The following is a 9,021-nucleotide window of genomic DNA, read 5'->3' as shown; positions in this document are numbered from 1 at the left end:
GAGCCAGGTGGTGTGAACTGGGGGCTCAGTAGCTGTGAGGATACCAGCTTATAACATTCTTAACTCTCAGATGTTAAAAAATATCTCATTTAATCACAATTAGAAAGAGACAAATTGAGTCAATTATTTCACCTACCAAGGACCTACAATTTGCTACGCACTGGGCTTGATATATTATATGGAGTTAATCTTCACCAGTAGCCATATGAAACTTCCCTTTCTCCCCGGCCTTTGTGCTCAGGTATACCCTTGCATGTCTGGGCCCTTTTTCTCTTTCTCACACCTGTGCGGTATGTTCCAACACCCTTGAGCTCCTCCCAGTATATTAATATTTTAGTTGGTGACCATGGGAGTTTCTCTGAAAAAGCAGTCACTTTTTTTGTAATTAACACACCTTTAAATTTGATTTGGTCTCATCATAAAGGAATATAAGGCATGTATTAAAGGAGATATGTAAACAAGTGTGTATATTTAAGAAATGTAGATAACATTATTGTTTAAAATTTCATGACTCACCTTAAAATAGGTTAAAAGCATACAGATGATGTGTGATGGACATTTTGTATATCTTTTAGGTTATGAGTCTTTTGTGATAGAACTCATATTCCTGTGTCTAGTCTAGCATAGTTACTGCCACATGATTAGGTCTCAGTTGAGGATGGTCTCAACTGAAATTCAGGCACGAAATAGATGTTAGTGATTCTGGCCACTTTCCTAGAATCTTAGGGGAAGCTCTACAATTTCCTCTATGTTCTTGAATGGGAATTAAAAAAGAAAAGAATTTAAACTAAAAAAAAATCGTCCTTGGACCAGCAATAGTATCTGCGGAATTCAGTTTTACTTGTCTGTAGTGAGGTTTTCTCCTCTTCCTTTTGGCCACTGTTCAAAATGTTTGCCAGTCTAACCACATCCTTTATGTCAGCCCTACCCTTAACCTAAATACTACTACACTGGGCACAGAATGTATCAATCAGGCTTCTAGAAGTGTCATCCTTCATTTCCCAATCTCCACCTTCACCCATTCTTCCTCAGCTCTCCTCAGGAATGTGTTCTTAACGGTCCAAGACCAGCGTCTCCACCTCTGAGGCTTCCCTTCCTCCATCAGATGGCTGTCCCTTTCTCAGACTTCAATATCTTCCTGTTGACTTTCTACTGGTTTTTGGTTTGTATGGGCAAATCTTCCCAATGCTAAAACAAAAACAAAAACAAATGTAAAAACCTTCCCTCAATTCTACTTTCTTCACACCGAGAGCTTATATCCCTCCTTCCCTTTACATCTCTTAGAAGAATCATGTAGATTTTCTGATTCCACTTTTTCACCACCCAGTCATAGCTCAACCCACTGCAGTTTGGCTTCATATCCAAGGATAATGAGTGATGCTGGGACTCAAATGCAAAGAGCCTAATCCTGCGACCTCTAATATGCTGGTATCTTTTCAGTATTTCTATGAATTGACTCTGCACTTTTTGACCCTGATAGTCTCATCTTTTTAGAAATTCTCTCGTTGCTTCTTCTGTGACACACATTTTACTTCAGCTGCTCTTTCTACCACCCAGACAATTGCTTGGCTCTCTTCTTCTAGCTGTCCCTTCAGTGTTGGTGTTGGAGCTTACCCTTGATTTTCTTCTTTCATCACCCTGCTCATTTTTCCTGGAAGACTTCCTCTGCTCTAAATACTTGAGCCACCCTATACAATGGAAAGACAGACTTTCCTTTACAAATGCATATGTTAGATATATTTAATAATCACATTTCAAAATCAGATAGACTTCAAACCAAACCACTTTTTTTCAGTCTCCAGTATGCTGTTTTTCTTAAACTCCTGTTTAGTTCAGTAACGTTTTTAACAACTAGTCAATCAAAAGAGGCACTTCAGTTATTCTCACCCCATTGTTCCCCCTTACACAATTGGTAACCATAGCCTGTAAATTCTACCTTTTAAATATTTATTTTTGAAAATAATCTAAAACATTTTTATGATCAGAAAAGCAGCTCATAGCAAATTGTAGAAAACTTGAAAAATTATCAAAGAAAATGATTGTCACATTATTCTACTGTGCAGAAATAATCACTGTTAACTTTTTAGTATACTTCCTTTTTACTTATTTTGAGACTTCTTCAATCCATGTGTTATGTAGAAGTGTATTATTTTCTCCCCAAATATTTTGGGGTTTTCCAGTTAGCTTTCAGTTATTCGTTTCTAATTGAATTCCATTGTGGGCTGAAAAGATACTTGGGTTTCTATTCTTTTTCATTGTTAAGATGTGTTTTATGGCCCAGAATGTGATCTATCTTGATGACTGTTCCATATGAGCTTGTTTCATATTCTGCTGTTGCCGAATGAAGTGTTCTTTGTGTCAGATTCAATTGATTTAGTTTGACAATATTCTGATTTTATGTCTACTAGATCTACCAATTACTGAGCAGGGGTATTGAAATCTCCAGCTACAATAGTAGGTCTTTCTATTTCTCATTGTAGTTCTATTAGTTTTTGCCTCATATTTTATGATACTCTGTTGTTAGGTGCATGTATGTTAAGAATCATTATATCTCCTGGTGAATTAACCTGTTTATCATGATGTGATGCCTCTCTTTTTCCTGATGATTTTTCTTGTTCTGAAGTCTGCTTTGCCTGAAATTAATATAGGTTCTCCAGCTTTAAAAAATTTTTAGTGTTAGATGACATATATTTCTTCACATATTTATTTTTTTAATTAACATTTTTTTTATTATTGACACTTACAGATGTCCCCCATTTTCCCCCTTCCACCAAGCCCCCATCCACTCCCCACCCTGCTTCAACTTTCACCACATTGTTGTCTGTGCCTGTGGGCTATGCATATATGCATATACATTCTTTGGCTAATCTCTTCCAGTACCCCCTAACCCCTCCCCTCTGAGATTGGTCAGTCCGTTCCATGTGTCCATGCCTCTGGTTTTATTTTGTCAGTTTATTTTGTTCATTAGATTCATTAGTGAAACCATATGGTACTCGTCTTTCTCTGACTAGCTTATTTCACTTAGTATAATAATCTCTAGGTCAATCCATGCTGTCACAAAGGGTAAGAGTTTCTTCTTTTTTACAGCTGCATAGAATTCCATTGTGTAAATGTACTATGGCTTTTTTATCCACACACCTTTATTTTTAACTTATCTGTCTTTGTATTTAAAGTGGGTGCCTTGTATAATATTTCCTTCAGTTTTCAATTTGTTTTTATATTTTATCTATTTTTATATTTAATAAATATTGTTTTCCTAATCAGGTTTATTGTAATACAATTTAGAAACAGTTTATCCTTATCACTCTATAGTTCTTGGAGTTTTGAAAACACATGCAGTCTTAAAACAACCAGAAAACTCAATATAGAACATTGTCATCAGCCACTAAAAGGTCTCTTGTGCCCTTTTATAGGCATCCTTACCCCTCATTCCAGCCCCCTCCAACCACTCATCTGTTTCCTGTTCTTTTAGTTTTATATTTCTGAGTGTCATGTAAATGGAATCATATAGCAGATAGTCTTTGGATTCTGGCTGCTTTCACTTAGAGTAATGCATTTGAGATTCATCTGTATTGTACAGCAGTGGGTCAGTAGTTTCTTCTTGCTAAGTAGCATTTATTACATAAATGTACCACAGTTTATCTAGTCAGTCACCAGTTCAAAGGCATTTGGGTTTGTTTCCTGTTTTTGGTGACTTCAAGTGAAGCCACTATTAATATACATGTATAAGTTCTAATATACACATATATTTTTATTTCCCTAGGAGTGGAACTTCTGAGTCAGATGATAATTACAATTAACTTTATGAGAAATTGCACCTTGAACACCTACCAGCAATATCTGATTGTTCCAGTTGCTTCACATCTTTGACAACTCTTGGGAATGTCAGTTTTGTTTGCTTGTTTGTTATTTTAGCTATTCTAATATGTGTGTAGTGGTTTTAATTTGCATTTCCCTAATGACCAATGAGACTGAGCATCTTTTTTATGTACCTTCTTTCCATCTGTATATATTATTTAGTAAACTATCTTTTCAAATATTTTGCCTATTTTTAGAAAGCATTGAAATGAATGCTTTCTTATTATTAATTTGAAAGTTCTTTTTTTAATGTATTTTATTGATTATATTGTTACAGTAGTTCCAATTTTCTCCCCTTTACTCCCCTCCACCCAGCATCTCCCTCCCCCAAGTCCATACCCATGGTTCATACATACAAGCTTTCCCGCTTCACCCTTTCATATATTCTTCTTCTTCTTCTTCTTTTGTTTTTTTAAGTTAATATGTGATTAATTAATTAAAAATATAGAACGCTTCATGAATTTGCGTGTCATCCTTGTGCAGGGGTCATGCTAATCTTCTCTGTATCGTTCCAATTTTAGTATATGTGCTGCCGAAGCGAGCACTTGAAAGTTCTTGATGTACTTTAGATATAAGTTTTTTATCAAAAAAATTTTTGCAAATATTTTTTCCCAGTCTCTGGCTTTTATTTTCATGTTCTTGACAGTGCCTTTGGAGGAGTAGACACTTTTAACTTTGTTGCAGTCCAATTTATTAATTTTTCTTTTATGAATTTTTAAATTTAATGTTAGCTGAAAAATTTTTATAGATAATCTTATGAAGGTAAAGACATTCTTTTCTATTCCTAGTTTGCTAAGAGATGCTATCATGAGTATATGCTGAATTTTGCCAAATGCTTTTTTATCAAGGTGATCATATGGCTTTTTATTTTTATATTAAATATGTTGAATGATATTGATTGATTTTAAAATGTTAAATGAATCTTGATTTCCCAGGAAAAAACTTGATGTATTACATTATTATTTTTATATATTGCTGTATTCAATATGCTCATATTTTTGAAGATTTCTTTCATCTATGTTTACGAGGGATTTTGGTCTGTGGTTTCTTTTCTCATAATATCTTTGTCTATTTTTTGCTATTAGAATAATACTGGCCTCATTGAATGAGCTGGGAAGTGTTAGCTTCTCTCCTATTTTCTGGTAGAATTTGTGTAGAATTGATATAATTTCTTTCTTAAATGTTTGATAGAATTTGCCTGTGAAGCCATCTGGGCCTGGTATTATTTTGGCAGGAGAAGTTTTAAATTGTAAATTCAGTTTTTTTCATTGATATAGGGCCATTCAAGATATTTATTTCTTCTTGAATGAACCTAGGTAGTTTGTTTTTTTCAAGAACTTTGGGACTTCCAGCCAGGATGGAGGCTTAGACAGACACACTGCATCTCCCTTCACAACCAAGAAGGAATACAACTACCTCCAAATTAGAGACAATCAGACGTTCCAGAAAATTGAGCTGCATGGAAGTCCAAAAAGCAAAGATATAAAGAAGGAATACTCATTCAGACAGGTAGGAGGAGTGGAACTGGGGCAGAGAGGATGCAGTGTGGTGGTGGCAGCAGTGGCGGCAGCGGCAGGCCAGCAGAAAGCGCAGGCACGCGTTTTAAAAAGTAGGGAGGGACAACTGAGGAGTGCTCCCAGCACCAGACCAGACGGCACAGTTCATGGTCCCAGTGCTGGGGACAATAAAGCCTCATTGCTTCTGACTATGTAAACCAGTAGCGGTTGGGGCGGAGGAAGGAACTGCTGTTCTCTCAGCAGAGTCTGCTTGTTTAAAGGGCCCCATGGTCCTAGAATGTCCACAGACTCATCCACTCTGAGAACAACAGCCAGGGCAATAGCTAGAGAGGTGCCAGTCCCATACAGAAGTGGGAGAAGTGCCTGGAGAAGGGGCGAGTGCTGAGCAAGCAGCATTGTTCCCTCTCAGATGCCTCGCCAACGCACAGCGCCACAACGAGGTGAAACGGGTCACTCTATACTGACGAATACCTACGGCTCCACCCCTTACAACAGAACAGGTGCGACAGCCCTACCTAAGACACAGAGGCAAACAAACACAGGAGCCTGTCAAGATGAAGAGACAGAGAAGTATGGCCCAAAAAAGGGAACAGATCAAGGTTCCAGTGGGAGAACTAAGTAACGAGAAGCTAGCCAACATAACAGATGAGGAGATAGCCAACCTAATGGATGTAGAGTTCAAAACACTGGTGATAAAGATGCTCACAGATTTGACAGATATGCTTAAGTATGGAAAATGCATAAGGGAAGAAGTGAATGCTATGCTAAATGAAATGAAGGAAAATCCACACAAAACCAATGATTAAGGGAAGGAAACCAGGGTTCAAATCAATGATTTGGAACATAACGGAGAAAAAAACAGCCAAATAGTACAGAATGAGGAAACAAGAATTGAAAAAAATGAGGAGAGGCTTAGGAACTTCTGGGACAACTTTAAATACCAGCATTTGAATCATAGGAGTGCCAGAAGGAGAAGAGGAAGAGCAAGAAATTGAAAGCTTATGTGAAAAAATAATGAAGGAAAACTTCCCAACTTTGGTGAAGGAAATGGACATGCAAGTCCAGGAAGCACAGAAAGTTCCAATCTAGACCCAAGGAGGCCCACACCAAGACACATCATAATTAAAATGCTAAAAGTTCAAGATAAAGAGAGAATCTTAAAAGCAGTAAGAGAAAAGCAGAGAGTTACCTGCAAAGGGTTGCCTATAAAACTGTCAGCTGATTTCTGAAAAGAAACTTTGCAGACAAAAAGAGACTGGCAAGAAGTATTCAATGTGTTGAAAAGCAAGGAGCTACAACCAAGATTACTCTATCCAACAAAGTTATCACTTGGAATGGAAGGGCAGATGAAGTGCTTCCCTGACAAGGTAAAGCTAAAAGCTCATCATCACCAAGTCATTATTATATGAAATGTCAAAGGGACTTACTTAAGAAAATAAGGTCAAAATTATGAACATTAAAATGACAACAAACTCACAACTCTCAACAACTGAACCTAAAAAATAAAAACAGAATCCAACTAAGCAAACCAGAATAGGAGCAGAATCATAGGTATGGGGATCATTTGGAGGGTTATCAGCTGGGAGGGGGAACGAGGAGAAATGGAGAAATGATGCAGGGATTAAGCATAATTAGTTGGTACAAAATAGACAGGGGAAAGTTAAAAATAAAATAGGAAAGGATGAAGCCAAAGAACTTATATGCACGACCCATGGACATGAACTAAGGGGAGTGGGATTGTTTGAGGGAAGGGCATTACTGGTCAGAAGGGAGCAAAGGGGGAAAAATTGGAACTACTGTAACAACATAATCGATAAAATATACTTTAAAAAAGTGTCAATATTTCAAGTATAGTTTTTAAACTTCTTTCTTGGTCTTAAAAAGAGGTTTCTAGATAAATTATTATTTTCAGCTTTCTTTAAGTTAGATTACCATAAGAAAACAAAGAGGAACTTTGGGAGAGTAGGGGAGCAGAGGAGGGGTTATTTTATGGTCTTAGTATGTGAATTTAGGGTCGCTAAAGAAAAGGAGTGATTATATATATAACATAGGAAACAATGAAGAATATAAATATGATTTTGCTTGTCATCAATCGGTATGGCTAATACAATTTGTGCTTTGGATTATCATATCATTCTACTCATATCTTTCCTCTGATTCTTAACATTTACTATATTTTAATAGTCACATGGGTTTTATGATAGCAAACTCTGAGAGCTGAGATTCATTGGGTCTAGTTCATCCTTCCATTCTTTTCAGCATATTATCCCCATGATTTTCATAAGGTAGGAAGTCATTAAGAATAGAAGGAAGAAAGAAGGTAAGAGAAGGAAGGAGAGAGGAGAGGAGAAAGAAAGACAAAATGGATAAAGGTAGTATGAAAGAAAAATAACATGATGAAAAGTGGGGGAGTCTAGGATATGGAGGCAAAGAACACACAGTCAAATGATTTGAATGTCTTTTGTGGCAGCTGAGTTCATGAACCTTTTTCTACCTCTATAATCCCATCTTCTTTCTTTTATTTAGAATATTTCCTCACTCATACCACTTGGAGAGATTAGTTTGGAAGCAAACAACAGAGTGAGTTAAAAGCCAAGCTAAAAGTCTTCAACTTTGTCTGAGAGTTGATGAAGAATTTCAAAAAGTCTTAAACACAAGAGCAAAGTAGGCACAGTGGTGCTTTTAAATCATGAATTAATAGTGAGTTTGAAGATGAAACAATGGACTGCCTGGAAGCAAGAAGTACAGTTTTGGTCTTTTGGCATAGACAGGATTTCTCTTCTTGGCAAGAGCTAAGTTTTATTTCCCTCACATCTATATCTGGCAATGGGACTGGTCTTCACCAGTGGATAATGAGCAGATGTGGTCCTTTTCAGTCTGAAGAAGTTAAAAGCAGATGTGTCCTCTCAAGCTGTTCATCTAAACTCCCATCTGCCAATTCGATGAGGTCAGAATACCATGAAGCTACATAGTGAAGATGGGGAAGCTGTCTAATGAAGAAGATGGAATCCATAAATCATCACTTGGAGGAGAGCCACCCACATGAAGTCATCTGTATAGAACTTATGTGAGTGAGAGGTAAAAGTTTATAACCGCTATGCCAATTATTCTGACTAATTAAAATCATTGTGACAGGGACAGTGTGTGGTAGTGATGACAAAGAATGGAATATGGGTTCATGGATTGCAGAGAAAGGAATAATGGCAGAAGAATCAAGGAAAACTTCAAGGTAAGCCTGTAGGCCTGGAGAAATTGTCAACAGAAATAAGAATGTCCAAAAAAAGAGCAGCTTTGGGGAAAAGCAATGTGACATCCTTTATTTTAGACATGTTGAAGCTTATATATTATGGCACATCCTGATGTAACATAAATGCCTGCAAATAAAAAAAAAGTGCAAAAGTAAATTGTGAGAAAGGAAAGGGAGAGAGTGGGGGCAAGAGAGAAAAAGAGAAAAATATTGCAAAACTAGAGGATTTAGGTCTCATAATAGAAAAGGTAACAATTAAAAATGGGTTTAAACTTATGTAAAGAAAGGCAACAAACCAGGTGAATTTTTTATTTAGTTTGAACAATAGAATAGCAAGAAAAGTCTTATCTTTGCCACTAACTGTATATATGATGTCGGCCATTTTTTTTTACACTAGTT

General features: G+C 36.7%; 1 non-coding gene across 1 annotated transcript; it reads right to left on the bottom strand.

Annotated features, from left to right (window-relative positions):
• Window positions 1-4,296: 4,296 nt before the first annotated feature.
• Window positions 4,297-4,403, bottom strand: LOC150006144 (U6 spliceosomal RNA). Its single transcript, XR_016512229.1, has one exon. It is a non-coding gene; the product is annotated as a U6 spliceosomal RNA (small nuclear RNA).
• Window positions 4,404-9,021: the final 4,618 nt, after the last annotated feature.

The sequence above is a fragment of the Furipterus horrens genome, unplaced genomic scaffold (assembly GCF_987537825.1).
Source record: "Furipterus horrens unplaced genomic scaffold, mFurHor1.1.pri manual_scaffold_6, whole genome shotgun sequence".
Lineage (NCBI taxonomy): Eukaryota > Metazoa > Chordata > Mammalia > Chiroptera > Furipteridae > Furipterus > Furipterus horrens.
Note: the sequence above shows the minus strand (reverse complement) of the source record. Positions and strands in the feature narration are given on the sequence as shown.